At 33.2% G+C, this 16,949-nt stretch overlaps 1 protein-coding gene across 17 annotated transcripts in view; it reads right to left on the bottom strand.

Moving 5' to 3' along the window:
• St7l (suppression of tumorigenicity 7 like) overlaps positions 1–16,949 on the bottom strand; it is a 180,073-nt gene that overhangs the window by 112,703 nt on the left and 50,421 nt on the right. The gene's annotated exons all lie outside the window — the stretch shown is intronic.

Here is a 16,949-nt window from a genome sequence, read left to right on the forward strand (position 1 = left end):
AAGACCGTTAAAAATATTTGTGGGGTTCGGGATGTGGCTCAAGTGGTAGCGCGCTCGCCTGGCATGCGTGAGGCACTGGGTTCGATCCTCAGCACCACATAAAAATAAAGATATTGTGTCCATCTAAAACTAAAAAATAAATATTTAAAAAAATATCTGTGTACAAGTTTTGTTGTGAACAATGTTTTCATTTTTTTTAAGGAATTACCTTGGGGCAAGAGTGCTGCGTGCATGATAACTCTATGTTTAGGAGATATTATGATTTAGGGTCTAGAGATAAACCACTCTATGGGATTTGAGCTAATATTTAAAGATGGATAGAAACTAGATAAGCAGACTGGGAGTAGGGAGTGAAGAGAAGAACCAAAGGACATATTCAAAGCACAGGCTCTTCTTGAAAACAGGCACTGAACCAGAAAAGCATAGCGCAAGATGCATGCATTGAAGGTATTGGTGAATATTCCTGTTATAGTCTATCAATTCTTCTTCATATACGAAACTGAATTCTCTCTCAAATGCTTCAGAAAAATACTCATCCTAATATTTTAATCCATAACAAAAGCAGTATAATCACAGTTATCACAAATCATGTATAATACTTTTAGGAAGAAAGATACAAAATTAACCACTTGTACGTTATCTTTACTATTAAGTGCTCAACTTAAAACAAAACCTTTTAAAAAAATGTTTAGTTAGTTAAATACTTCCTCCAAAGACTGAGGCCAGAATGCACTTCCCTTATATAACCAGTCTGAAACAACCTCTTTAGTCCTAAACAACTGGATGTTAATTATGAGTCATAAGGTCCAAACCATATTAACTTCTTTTGTAAAATATAAAAAGAGAAACATTCCAGATATGTCTCAGAAGAGATATTCTCACATTTCAAGTTAAAGTATCCCAGGCTGTTAATATAAACTGCGGTAACTATAAATTAAAGAGCTGAACTTGTAAAACACTTAAAGACTGCTTATAAGCAATAAAATTCCAGGGAGAAATTTTATATCAAAAGGTTATAGTGGTTTCAAATTTAAACCTTAGGTTATTAATACATAGGTACTCATCATATTGATAGATCTGAAATAATTTCTTCTTTATGAAATGTGCCTCTCCAATTATTACTGAGCTAATGCCCATCTTTAATTACTTTTACTCTTGATGTCTCTCTATGGCTCTGTCCTCAAAGTGTAAGAATGCAGTCTGCTCATCGATTTATTTTAGCAGATGTCACAAACTATGAGATTATTTACTAATCCAGTTTGGGGACTTAACATTTCCCATTCAGTTTCTTAAAGGAATGCAGCAGAGGTTGTGTCCTGGTCAAGCAAAGCCCATTTGCTGCCTGGTTGGGTTTTTTCCCCTTAGTGCCTTGGGCCTATATTCAAGAGGGTAATATTCTTTCTAATCCTCTCTAATCCTTGCCCATTTTTTTGAAACACAGTAAAAGATCACTCACACCAGGCAGCTGTGGGAAAATGGACTCAAATAGCTGACCTCTGACATGACTCCTTACGCTCTTTGCAAGTGCACTAAGAGCTTCTTCAGTAAGATGCAAAGAAAATGTGGTAATCAGTGCCTTCACCATCATAAAAAGAGTATCTCATTTTCAGAAGAAAACTGTTTATTTCTTAAACCAGGTACTTTTGATTGAAGTTCTGCTTTATTTTATAGAGAAGAAAAAATTCCAAATCATTTTTAGAGAGTTTTGGAACCCAACAGTTTAGTTTAAAACCCCAATTTAGCACACTGATAACCACTTAGCAAATGTAACCAAAGTTATTCAGTTAACAATGATTCAGTAAAACATGCGTTTCAGAAACTATCAATTTGATTTATCAAGAAAACACTTTTTGAATAACTATATACCTATATTTTCACTGCTAAATAATCTTACGTGTCAATTCAGATAAGAATGAACAACATATGACATCCATTAGGAAATTATAATTCAGGATTTTATATTTTTAAATATTTTGCTATTTAATTATTTTTTATACTACCTTATTTTTTATATCAGCAAATGTGCTTTTCAATTTGACTTTAAAGCAAAGCAATTTTTCAATTTGACACTGAAATAAAATTTGGTTCCCAAAATATAAGAGAAATATTTCAATTTATGAAAATGTATCTAAAGAGCTCAGGGCAAGTTTATGGTAAAGTGTGTGCTAAGCATGCATAAGGCCCTAGGTTCAATCTCCGGTGCAAGCATGTGAACACACATATGAGCATTTAAATAAGTTATAGTTTTATATTTATTTGATCACCTTCATAAAGTGATATTCTGGAATTTCTGCTACATATGCTGTAAGTTGCTGCACAATAAAAACTATCTTTCATATTCTACTACAGCATCTAGAATATTACAGTACCCAAAGCAAGCACCAAAATAATGAACTGAGCTGACCTGATATACACAGCTAAAATATTTTAAAATTCATATTTCAGTTTTTACTTAAAGATATTTTCTAACTCTCTGCGCAAATTAAAACCAAACAAAAACAAAAAACCTCCAACCCCCACTATAATATACCGACTCCATTTTTCTCCCAAAGTAGGATCAAACTGTTATGAATCATTTTTTACTTCATACATTTTGTAATCTGTATCTATATAAATCTAACAGTTAAAATTATTATAGAGTAGTCCATTAAAAATGGAATTAAACTGGGCATGATGGCACGTCTATAATCCCAGCTTACTTGTGAGGCTGAGGCAGAAGGATCTCAAGTTTGAGGCCAGCCTAGGCAACTTGGTAAGACCCTGTCTCAAAATAAAAAATAAAAAGAGGGCTCAGTGGTAAATGTTCCCTGGGTTTAATTCCAGAATTGCAAAATAAAAAAATAAATAAATGTGAATTATTTTATAATGTAAGAAATAAGATCATACTGGAATTCACTACCATCCTTAAAAGGTTAAAAACAGTATCATTAACCAAAATTTGTAAAACGTTTTAAAAAAATGGTTTAAAAAGTTCAAGAAATGATGGGCATAGTTTTGCACTCTGAATTTAACTTAGTCTTTCAAGCTACAGACATGTCTATTTACCAATATTTATTGAGTGCTTGTCATATGCTAGGTGGAGTACTGAACATAAAATGAATAAGAGCTCTGCTCTTATTCACAGGGAATAGGGAGAGAAATATAAATGAGACCAAAAACAAAGAAACAAAAGAGATGACTGAACAAACAGAGGAAAGAACCATTATCTCTACTTGAGAAAATTGGGACAGACTCTCTTAAAAAGGAGACAACAATGGGCAAGGGCTTGGGCAATGAGTAGGAACTTGCCAAGTAGAGAAAAGACTGGACATATATACAATGGTAGTAGGATATGATGAGACATGAAAGATTATTATGAACAGTGACACTGGAGATAAGAAGGCAGAAGTGACAAGGAGTAAGGCTGGAGACCTAGACTGTGAAGGGCTCCTATATGCATAGTACTAAGGCATTGGTTCTTATCCTGTAGGTAATAGGAAATAAGTAAGGCCTTTAAACAAGGTAAGATTTATTTAGTAGCTAGACAGGTAAGATTTAGTAGGTAGACAACTCTGGTGACAGCCTGAGTGGAGAGGGGCTGATGGCAGGGAGACCACTGAGAAATCTGCCTTAATAGCTCACACAGAGACGGTAAAATACTGAGGTGATTTCTATATCTGTGGTGCTTAGATATGCATAGAAAATGTCTGGCAATATATACAACAAATACACAGAGGTTACCTCAGAGAATTAAAATTGGGAATTAGGGGGCTGGGATTGTGGCTCAGCAGTAGAGCGCTCACCTAGCATGGGCGGGACCCAGGTTCGATCCTCGGCACCACATAAAAATAAAATAAAAAGATGCTGTTTCCACCGAAAACTAAATAAAATTGGGAATTAGACGACTGGGGATTTTTTTACATTACAAACTCCTGAAAGTGAATTTTTTCCCCAAAACCATCCACTACTTTTATCATAACAATGGTTTCCTTTTTTTTTTTAAAGTATAAGTAGTGAGTGGGCTGGGGATATAGCTCAGTGGTAGAACACTTGCCTAGCATGCACAAGGCCCTGGGTTCAATGCCCAGTATCACAAAAGAAAAAGAAAAACAGAGGTTGTAAAAGTGAACAATGGTCACCAAACGTAGGGATGACTAGATAATGAAAAACATTGCAAAGGTTATAATATGAATTGGAAATTTGGAAAGGACAGAAATAAAGGTTAATGAAGAGAAGAGGATAATAAAGCTATAAATCAAAAATACAGAAATAAGGAAGGAGAGGCAGTTTGGAGAAAACACTTAAAAATAAATTTTAAAAATTCAGTTTGAAATACATTAAAATGTCTGAAGTACTCATGTCAGTAAGGATTTCCACAACCAGATAGAAACACAAGTCTGTAGATGAAGAGGGAAGCCAGAGTTAAAAGATACAATTTGGAAATTATTAGTAAATAAAATATAGCTGAAGACATGAACCAAAGCTAGTTTCTAATATGTGCTTCAGGATCCTCCATGCTGCCTCTGAATGACTCAATTGTTATATCTATAATAAATCAGAAAATGCTTGGGATAAAACTAGTTTTGAATATATTTTATTCAAATAATTATCTTAGTTCCTTGCTTTTTACTAAAAACACAAAGATTAAGGCTACTCTGGAAGCTATAACTAAAAAGACACAGTGCTGTATGATCAGATGATTTCTTTTCTTTTTTCCCTTGTGGTACTAGGGATCGAACTCAGGGTCTCATGCATGGATGGTTTCTTTTATGACTCTAAAGCCATACCTATGCTTACACTCAAATTCACTTTAATTTTGAACAGCTTTGATCTTTATAATTTATCTCTAGATTACTTTTTTCTATTACTTTGTAAATCTTACAACAGCTTTTGACCAAAAGCAATATAATTCTGACCTGAAGTAATGATAATGCTTTATAATCTTCCTCTTAAAAGCAGAGGTTAAAGAAAAATCTCTCTGAAGACATCTGAAATTAAGGTACTTTGCTCTTGATCAGTCATGCACACAAAGAACCAATTTATCTCTGCAATTAGTGTTCTCAGTGCACATTCTATGAGATCGGACAGGCAGGCTGAATGCAAGAGTCTGTGAGGATATGTATTAGGGGGAGACTACAGATAGTTCCCAGATAGAAAGCAAACAAAATTGCTATGTGAATAAAGTAAGGAAAACATAACACTACCTACAGCCTCAGGAGTAAAGGGAAAATGACCTCATATGGAAGGGACAGGGAAGAAGTGTTACCAAGGGCACTCATCATAGGAAAACTCCCTTCCAATCATCCAACAGAGCTACATGTCAAGAGATAAGCATTCCATATCTCAACTCTTCTATTTAGGCCACAATACAACATAATAGAAAGGCAAAGGTCTTACTGTGCTCTAAGCTTTGGTCCCAGACTTGAACACTACTTTTCTTGTTCTTTTACTTTTGCTGTGCCACTCAGAATCTCAATTCAGTAGGGTTCCCTCTTATCTTTTATATATGCCACTAATATAGGAAGTTTAGCCAATGAAAGGCAAACACACTGCTAAAGAGATACTATCATCTATACATGTATAAGACTCCTAACATCTTAAATGCTTCGATTCCTGATCAACCAGAATGGACTTTAGTTCCTATTAAAACCCCTCTGGCACTTATAAAAGGTATATGGTCTTTCTTGGCAAAACAACACTAAAAACAGTTTTATTGTAAAGTAAGAAATAATAATGTTAAAAAGCTACAGATATATTCCTAAATATATACTCAAGTTACAGAGTTTTTAATAAACAAGTTTTCATTATTGTTTTATTTTTTCATCTTCTACTTTTCTCTTTCCCTAAGGACTTCTATAAGGCACAAATTATTCTGTTAATTAATTTTAGTTTAATTCCTTTTTCATTATCTTTACCTTCACCTCAACACAATAAAGAACTCCTCAAACCTTACACATTCTAAGACTATAAATGCTAAAATAATATTCACAGAGAAAAAGCAAACTGGTAAAGATCAAAGGGAATGACAACTATGGTAATTAATACTGTTGCCTCATACTCAGACACTATGTTAAGAACTTTACATATATTATCTTATTTAATCAGAAGACACAACACTTTTGTAGTGCTTCCTATGCTGAGTTGGATTCTTTTTTATTATAGTTTAAAACACAAAGATCTCACAAATGCACTTTAATGAGTTTCAACAAATGTAGAAAAGTAATAAACAAATTAAGACACACAATATTCCTATCACCCCAGAAAATTCTCATTTGCAGTTAATTACCCATTCTGATCACTTGAGGCAAACACTGTTTTCATTCTTATCAACACAGATTACTATTTGCCTTTTCTTGAACTTCATATCAATGGAATTATTCAGTATCTACTTATTTGTGCACTTTATTTTTGAGTTTCATTCATATTTTGCTTATATCACTAGTTCTTTTTCAATTGCTGAATAGCATCCTACTGAATATACTGCAATTTGTTTATTTACCTACTGTTGGACATTTGGGTTGTTTCCACTTTGTGGCTGCTGTTAATAAAGCTGCTATGAACATTCATCTCCACGTCTTTTTGTGAACATATGCTTTCATATCTATTAGGAATATACCTTAGAGTAGAATTGCTGGGTCACAGCTTGAAGTATATGTTGACAAGAACTTCGCTTTCCACTGTGCATGGTGGTGCACACCTGTAATACCAGCAATTCGGGATACTGACACAGGAGGATAGCAAGTTTGAGGTCAGCCTCAGCAATTTAGCAAGACCCTATCTCTAAATAAAATATAAAAAAGGGTTAAGAATGGGGCTCAGTGGTTAAGCACCCTTGGGTTCAATCCCCAGTACAAAAAAAAAAAAAAAGAGGAGAGACAGTTTTCCAATGTGGTTGTATCATTTTGTAGTCCTTAGCAGTAATATATGAAAGTACTCTCACATTCTTACCAACATTTTATTAGTCTTCTTAGATTTAGCCATTCTGGTAGGTTTGAAGTGGTACTTTGCATTTCTCTGGTGACTAATGATGTTAAGCACATCTCTATGTGTTTATTGGACATTTTAATACTGTCTTTTGTGAAGAATCTGTTTAAGGCTTTTGCTCATTTCTTACATTGTCTCTTTATATTTACATATTCTGGTTATGAGTCCTTGGCCAGACAACCATATCACAAATATTTTTTCCATATCCTAGTTTGTCTTTTCATTGTCTTACACTGTTTAAGATAAGCAGAGTTTTAAATTTTTGATATAGTCCAGGTCATAATTTTTTTCCTTATAGTTAAGTACCTTGACTTAGGAAGTCTTTGCCTATACCAAGGTTGTGTATAATTTTAGCTTCTACATTTAGATCAATGATCCATCCCCAAATAATCTGTGTATGAGATTGTTTGAGAAAAAGGATATAGATATGCATAGTTAGACACCATCTGTTGAAACGTTTCCTCTCCTCCACTGAGTTGCATTGGTGCCTTTGTAAATTGAGAGTATATATGAGGGTATGTTTCTATACTTTCTATTCTGTGTTTTTTTTGTATTTATTTACTTAGGTACTGGTAATTAAATCCAGGGGTGCTCTACCACTGAGCTACATCCCCAGTCCTTTTCATTTATTAATTTGAGACAGGGTCTTGCTAAGTTGCTGAGGCTGGGCTTGAATTTGTGACCCTCCTGACTCAATCTCCATAGTTGCTGGGATTATGAATGTGTGCCACTATGCGCAATCTGTGATTTTATTTTTTAAAGTAATTTTTTAAATTTAAAGATAAAAGTAAAACTTAGAAGAATGTGGCAGTAGTATGCCTATAAAAAAATCTTCAGTGAAAAATATTACAACAAACTATTGCTAGACCCTACATTAAAGCTGGACAATAGTGGCCAGCCATACTGGCCATAATCTTGGTAGGCCAAGACAGGAGTTTGAAGCCAGCCTGGACAATTGAGTAAGACCCTCTCTCAAAAAAATAAATAAATTTAAAAAAGGGTCAGAACTTCATGGTAGAACACTTGTCTAGCATGTGTGAGGCCCTGAGTTCAATCCCCAATACTGAAAAAAAAAAAAAAAGTTGGACAATACTGTTGTAATTGATGTGTAGAGTATTACAATAAGAATAATTACATCAGTCAGGTGCAGTGGCACATGCCTATAATCCCAGCAGCTTGGGAGGCTGAGGCAGGAGGATCCTGAGCCCAAAGCCAGCCTCAGCAATAGGGAGGCCCCTAAGGAACTCAGTGAGACCCTGTCTCTAAATAAAATCAAAATAGGGCTGGGGATGTGGCTCAGTGGTCGAGTGTCCCTGAGTTTAATCCCTGGTACCAGGAAGGAAAAAAAAAAAAGAACAGAACATTTACATCTACAGCAGATCACTGACATTCATGGACCTAATACTTAAAATTTCAATTATCTATTGAAGTTCTAAACATCCATGATTTAAAGTAACCATGATTTTTCTAAGACACATTTGGATTGCACTCTGAGGCTTGTGCAGAAACATAACTTACCTAAGCCTAGCAAAATCTTCAACATCTATAACTGACAAGGTTCTTGACTGATTTTCTGGTTTACTTTTCATAGGTGAAATTGCATGTGATTGTGGTATTTTAAAATATAATATACAATGATTTGGGGCATATTTATCAAGATCATCAATGGCCTACTGTAATAATAATGTTAAAATATCTGCTATAATCAATAAAACACTTTTCATAATTAAAAAAAAAAAAACTGGGGTGGGGCAGAGCTCAGACAAGCATGTTCAAGAGCCTGGGTTTTTTGATTCCCTAGTAATGAATTAAAAAACTAATTAAAAATATGTAAGAGAATAGAACAGACATTTTTTTAAGATGAGCAAATGAACAATAAGCACATTAAAACATGTTCAATATCACTGGTCACTAGGGAAATGCAAATAAAAACCATTAGGTATTACTTCATATCCTATAGGATAACTACAATTTAAAAAGACAGACAATAACAAAATTGAAACCATTAAATCTTGCTGGTGGGAATGTAAGATAAGTGTAGATACTTTATAAAACAGTTTCATAGTCTCTTACAAATTAAGCATAGAATTACTACTCTACAACCCATCAATTCCACCCTAGGTATTTACCCAAGAGAAATGAAAATATATGTTCACACAAAAACTTGTAATGAATGTTCAAAATAACATATTTACACTGGTCAAAAAGTGGGACCAACCCAACTGATGAACAGGTAAAATGTGGCATACCCATATAATAGAATAATATTCATACATAAAAAGTCACAGAAAGGAGTCAGACACAAAAGACCACATATTATTAATCCATTTATATGAAAATCCCAGAATAGGTTAAGTCCATACAGACAGAATTAGTGGTAGCCAGGGCTGAGGATAGGAGGAATGAAAGTGACTACTAATAGGTACAGAAACAGGGTTTCTCTCTGCAGTAATGAAAACATTCTAGAATTAGACAGTAATAATAATTTTACTATCTTGTGAATATATTAATAACCACTGAACTATATACTTTAAAAGAGTAAATTTTATAGTATACAAATTATCTCAATAGAAAAAGAAATAAAACTACTTAATGATTGCATAATAAAGAATATGAGACACTAAAATGAATGAAACAGGATGCTGTGGAATATTGAGAATACATGAAACATTTTCAACCAAAAAATTTAAAAAAGACTATTCTATAGTGGATGAAGGTACAGAATCCTTTTCTTGTTTGGTGACTCAGGAAAAGAAAAAAAAATTGTTGAACCAAAGCCACAGCCAGATAATGAAGAACAAGTCAAAAACCCATGCTTTTTAATTTTTTTATGGTAGTACTATCATAGTTACTATACACTGAAATTCATTCAGTAGAATAAAAATATCTATACAGGCAATCAAAAAGCAAATTTACAGCCTGAAGAGGTTTATATAATCCTTCTCTCTACAGTCCTTCTAATAGTTTCCAGCTTTAACAAATTGCATGGCTCTAGTGCTACAGCCTACAGAAATCTGTTATAGCTATGTGGAAAATAGCCAAAAGACATTTCTTACTAAAATCCGTTGTCATTTTATTGCTACTATTCATACAACCATCTGACAAATTTGCATAATCAATTTGTAAGAATAAAAGAAGTCTTAAAAATAAATCTATATACATACAGAGATGCATATATATATATACACATATATACATATATATTCTTTTTTGAAACAACACTGTTCATTCAGGTTAATAAGTTATCAGAAGTTTGAGGAAGAAATCCCCTAAAGCCCTTTATCTTTTCTTGCCTCCAGCTGGGAGTTAGGAAGAGACCATAACAAGAAAGGGAGAAAGAGGTCTGTACATACTTCATCACTTATAAAACCTGGCAAAAACAGCCACAAATTCCAGAGCTCTCCCAGTTCATGTAACATTAATATCATTTAAGTGGGATATTATTCAAGTTGATGGAGTTTAAAATTTCCTAAATTCAAGTTGGTGGAGTTTAAAAAACCTTAATAATTACTTTTTGATAACACTTGACTTAAAGTGTCTATGTGCAAAACAATCTAAGTTTAAAGCACTATATACTACTTGGCTGGATATTTTGATAGAGTTGAATTGTCAACTGCTTTGCTATTTAGTTGAAGGGGAAATGTATAAATTTTTACCCATAAATGAGAATGATTAAAAAGTGTTAAAGTATGTGTATACACAGAAAATAATTTAATTAAGTTATATTTTACATATGATAAAGTTTACCACTGTAAGTACAAAGGTTAATTGAAGATTTTCAGTAAATTTATACAATTGTGCAACTATCACCATGAAAACTTCTCTCCTGCCAATTTGCAATCAACTCCAAATTCCACCCTCAGCCCAGGAAACCACTGATCTTTTTTCTTTTTTTTTTTTTAGTTGTTCAATGAATCTTTATTTTATTTATTTACATGTGGTGCTGGAACTCAAACCCAGTGCCTCACACATGCTAGGCAAGTGCTCTACCACTGAGCCACAACCCCAGCCCCCATTAATCTGTTTTTTATGTGTATAATTTTATCTTTATTAAGAAATATAAAAATAGAATCATATGTTACCTTTTGTCACTGGCTCTTTTTATTGAGCATAAAGTAATTGAGGCTTTTCCATGTTACTGTATGTGCTAATAACCTGTTTTTTTTTTATTGCTAAGTAGTATTCCATTGTAGGGACACACCACAATTTATTCATTTACTTATCTCAATTATTTCAAGTTTTGGATTACTGTGACTAATTCTGCTATGAAAATTTGCATACAAAATCTTTGGACTTATGTTTTCATTGCTCTTTAGTACATTCCTAGGGATGGAATTGCTGGGTCATATGGTAAATATACAGTTAACTGCAAAACTGTTTCCCAAAGTAGCAAGACCATTTAATATGTCCAGGGCAATGAATGCAGTTTCTTCACATCCTTGCCAATATTTGATGTTGTCAATATTAGTGAGTATAGCTATTTTAATAGGCATGAGGTAGTACATTGTGGTTTCAATTTGTATTTCCCTAATGATGAACGTTGCTGAGTACCTTTTCATGTACTTATTAGCTATTCATATGTTTTTGGAGAAATACCTGTTCAAATCCTTTACCCATGTTTTTACTGTGTTGTCTGTCCTCCAGTTCCAAACACATTCTAGATACAAGTCTTTTAATAAATAAATAATTAGCAAATTATGTTCTCCCAGTCTGTGGCTTATCTTTTCATTTTCTTATGGTATCTTCCTCCCCCACTACCCACCACCAGCCACCTGGTACTAGGGATTGAACACAGTGGTGCTCTAGCTACATCCCTAGCCCTTTTAATATTTTTAAATTTTGAGACAGGGTCTTCCTAAGTTGCACAGGCTAGATTTGAACCCGAGATCCACCTGCCTCAGCCTCTCAGGATTTCAGGTGTACACCACCAGCCTGGCAAGTTTCCAATTGTGAAGAAATCCAATTTACCAAGTTTTCTCTAATGGATCATGCTTTTGAAGAAATCTTTCCCTAACCCAAGACCACAAAGATTTTCTTCCATGTTTCCTTCTGAAAGTTTTATAATTTTATTCTTAGAATAAAGTCCATGATCCATTTTTAGTTCACTTTTGAATGAGGGAAGGATCTACATGTTTTGTTTTGGTATACAGATACCCAATTATTCCAGCACCATTTGTTGAAAGTTAATTGCCTTAGGTCAATTGATTTTATTTTATGTGAGTTAACTTTAGGACACAGTATTATTTTACACTGATCTATACTTTAAGCCAATTTTATACTAATTACTATAGATTTAAAATGTACTAGAATTGGGTAGGGTAAGTGCTCCAGTCTTGTTTAGTTTTCTCAAAATTGTGGCTATTCTAGGTTCTCTGCATTTCCACATAAATTTTAGGATGATTTTGTCAATTTCTACAAACAAGCTTACTTGGATTTTGACAGGAACTGTATTGTTATAGATCAATTTGGGGAGAGCTGTACTCTTAACAATTGGAGAGCTGTACTCTTCCAATATATAAATATATATACATATATCATTTTATTTAGGTCTTCTTTAGTTTCTCTCTGAATTGTTTCACAGAGTTTCTGTGTGTGTATAAACTAAAAAAATATATGTCTCTAAAAGCATTCTAGATTGTTTTGTTTTTTGCTTATCACAGTGCTAGGAACTGAACTCAGAGGTGCTCTAGCACTGAGCTACAACCCCAGCCTCCTTTCTCATTTTTGCTTTTTTAAATTTTGAGACAGACAATAAAGATATTTTAAATCTTCTATATTAATTAATGTTATTAATATTAAGTGTATATTTATATCTAAACAGAGTACATATGTGTTTCAAATAAACTAACATAGAAATGACATGCAGAACCTATAGTTCACATAAAAATGATATGTAATGATTTAAGTAAACTTTTTTTTTCCAGAGAAGTTTTAGGTAAATAAAAAATAATTTGCTGGATCACGAGCTTGGTAAGTTTTTATTATATAATAAACTCTGATTATATGACCAAAAACTAACTAAATAAATTTTTAGACAGGGTCTCACTAAGTTGTTAAGGTTGGCCTCCAACTTGAGATACTTTTGCCTTAATCTTCCGAGGAACTGGGATTACTGGGATTACAGGCATGTGCCACCATACCCAGCAGCAATCCAGATTGTTTTTTTAAAGCAGGTTTAATCTGAATGTTAATACATATTACCTATTCAACCATTTGATTTTATAATTAGGATAACACCTGGTATTGCTTCCACTAGTGTTCCCCCAATAGTAGTTTTGAAAATCAATGCACATCATAAATATTATTGCTGAGAGTACATTCTGCATGAGACAGTCTGAGAAGCATAACCATAGGAAGCAGATAGTTCATACCGTTATTACAGAGAAAGTTAAATACAAACTTTTAGACATCTTAATGGTGTATTTAAAGAGTTCTGGACAATAATTGTTGCTTACCTTCTCAAGTAAACAACAGATTATAAACTCACCCTGGATAATATCAGTAATAACAAATCACTTCTATAATGCTTTCTATGTGTCAGGTACTCTTTTAAGAACTTTAAAACTATGAATTCCTTTAGTCTTTATAACAACCCTATTGGTAGTGAATATTATCTTCATTTTACAAGAGGAAAATCAAATCCAGAGAAGTTAAATAAGTCATCCAAAGTCATACAGCTTAAAGATAGTAGAACTAGAATTCAGACCATTAGCAGTATGATTATAGAATTCATTCTCTTAACCTTTCTGTACCATGAGAGAATAGAGGATTTCATTAAAAAGTATTTGCAGATTTCTGCTTCCAGTAATGAGAAATTGGGTAATTCAGATCAACTCTCCCAGAGAAGTAGAAAAGCTAAATAATGGGGCTGGAGTTACGGCTCAGCTGTAGAGCGCTAGCCTCACACGTGCAAGGGCCTGGGTTCAATCCTCAGCACCACATAAATAAATAAATAAAGTTAGAAAATAATGATTTCTAAAAAAAAAGCTAAATAAAATATTTTTAAAAATCTAAATGAATACATCAGAGAACAAATAAATGGCAAAGAATTAACAGTCCACAGTCCAAAGACCGAAGTCCAGAGAAATCAGTCACATTTGGGTTTCTTTTACTGTGGCAGATCTGCTGATTCTATATGAAATGACTAGGAGGCTATATTCAGTCTTTTGGGCAGTTTTATAAAGCTGAGGGAAGCCCTAGTAAAGCCCTGGTAAAACTGGGCCCCTTAAAGGTTGCATCCTAGGGGTAAGAGTGAACAAGAAATAAAATACAACTTTCACTGACTAAAACTGTTCCAAGTCATCTTGGTGGTCCAGAAAATATTAATCCTGTGAATTTAAGGTGATTAAAGTGATCCTAGCCTCTCATGAATCATCTAGGCATTGAAGAGCAAAGAAAATCCTATCTGGAAGAGAGTCTTATCCAAGGTTACGGCCTATTTTTACAACTTTTCAAACAAAGTATTTGACACATAGTCAAAGAAAACTAGGCACAAAACAAGACAACATAAATTTTATGCAAGAGAAAAAATAGATCATAGAAATGGATACGTCATAGTTCCAGATATTTGGATTGTCAGAGAAAAGACTTTAAAATAACTATCTTAAACTATTTTCAAAGAGATAAAAAATTATATAGAAAATAAGTGATACAAGAGATATGAAAAATAAGTGGAAATTCAAGAACTGATAAATGTTTCAAAGGAGTAAAATCATATAGTATATATTTTCTGATCACAATGCAATTATGATAAAAATAATTAATAAAAAGACAGTCTGTATTTTTGGAAATTAAGAAATAAATCTTGGGCTGGGGGTATAGTTCAGTGGTAGAATATGTGTTCAACATGTGCTAGGTCCTGGGTTCAATCCCTAGCACATGAGCACACAAACGCATAAACACACACACACAAAAAAAATCACTAGATGGGATAGATACAACTCTAAACCAAAGAAGTCATAATAGAAATTGGAAAATATTTTGAACTAAATTCTATAAAAAATATTGCTATTTTATACAATTAAAATTGTGCCTAGAAGTTTCTGGACTTAACTGGATATATTACAAAGAAAGCATACTGAAAATTCAGGAGTTAATTAAGTACCTATACAAAAAAATTCAGAAAAAAAAAATGAAATAAGCCCAAAAAGTTAAATGAAGGCAATAAAGAACAGAAATGAATCAACCAGAAATCAGATGATAGAAGGATTTAAAAAGCCAAAGTAAGCCAGAGTTTGGTTCTTTGCAAAAATTAATAACATAGACCCCTGGGGTATCTGAGCAAGGGAAAAAGAGTAGCCATGTTATACATTTAAAAAATGGATATTATGCTGGGGCACGTCTGTAATTCCAGCTACTCAGGAGGCTAAGATGGAGAGGCCTAAGTTTGAGGTCAGCCTAAGACTCTGTTTCTGAAACAAAATTTGTTTAAAAAGTTGGGGAGCTGGGGATGTAACTCAGTGATAAGAGTGCTTGCCTAACATGTATGAAACCCTGTGTTTAATCCTCAGTATTCAAAAAAAAAAAAGTGGGGCTAGAGATGTAGCTCAGTGGCAGAGTGTTTGCCTAGTACATGCAAGGTCCTGGGTTCAAGCCCCAGCACTGCAAAAATAAACAAATAAGTAAATAAAAAGTTAAAAATAACAAAAAAAAGGATGTTTAAGAAGGATGCAATGTAATAAAAGGATTTTATGACTTTATGCCAGTGATTTTGAGAAGTGTAATGAAATAATTCTTAAAAATATACAACTTACCAACAAATCCCACCATTATGTACAACTATAATGCACCAATTAAAAAAAAAGTGTCTATGTTTATACCTTCAAAAAAAGAAGAAATATACCACTTATAAAAAAGCCAACACAAGAACAAAATATTTCCATAGTTATGAGACGATTATTAAAAATTATATTTGTAATTACATTATTAAACTAATGAAATGAAATTCATAATTCAAAGCTTTTCACAAAGAAAACTCCAAAATCATGTCTTTATCAACAATTTTACTAATAATTTATGGCAGAAATAATTCTAATTATGTATAAATTGTTCCAGAGAATAAAGAGATAAGCAAACTGTTTAATAACTCATTTATAAAATCAGCAATAAGAGGAAAGTATAGATCAAAAATATGAAGAAAAGGAGTAACTAAACATAATTAAAGTCAGAACAGTGGTTACTTTTAGATAAAAGAGTAGAAGTTATAATTGGGAAAGGGCAGTCAGTGGGGGGGAGCTTCTGGGAGCTGACTATGTTATGTTTTCTGACCTCAGTGGTGGTTTCCAAGCATTCGCTTTATAATGAATCATTAAAATGCACATTTCTGTCTATATGCAGGTACAATATAATTTGTAATAAAAATTTAATTTAAATTTATGGAACCAATGTTACTTAATAAAAGAATGGTATAAACAAACATCTGTTGACTTTCATTAATAAACTTTTCTTTCAGTGCTCAAGATAAAACCTAGGGACTCACACTAGGCAAGCACTCTACCACTGAGCCTCAACCCCAGCCCTAGATTAAGTAATTTTCTTGACTATGTATCTTTACGTACTCTAAGAGGTTTGTAACTTCCTCTTCTTGGATACTCTCTTTTAGAACTTAATCTCTTTACTGTCCACTAGCTTCCAAGTTCCATTAACACATACTATACCAGAATCAATAGCTATAATTACAATTTGTAGAAAGAGCATCAATTCTTGAATATTCTATATTTTTTTCACATGGGGGCACTGTTTGTAAACTCAAATTTTAATCTTGGTTTCTGGGATGATAACACACTAAAATTAACCAGTGATTTCTAATAATTGCAAGATGTATATTATAAAGGCATACAAAGCAGGTAGTTTCATCTGGAAACCAAATAAACATCAACTCAACAGTTTTCCTGGGAACTTCCACATCTGTTTTCTATCACTGATTATTTTAATCTATTTGTCCCCAGTTTTTGTGTATTCAGTCCTAGTTCAAAATCCAGACATTT

Source organism: Marmota flaviventris, chromosome 10, assembly GCF_047511675.1.
Source record: "Marmota flaviventris isolate mMarFla1 chromosome 10, mMarFla1.hap1, whole genome shotgun sequence".
Classification (NCBI taxonomy): domain Eukaryota; kingdom Metazoa; phylum Chordata; class Mammalia; order Rodentia; family Sciuridae; genus Marmota; species Marmota flaviventris.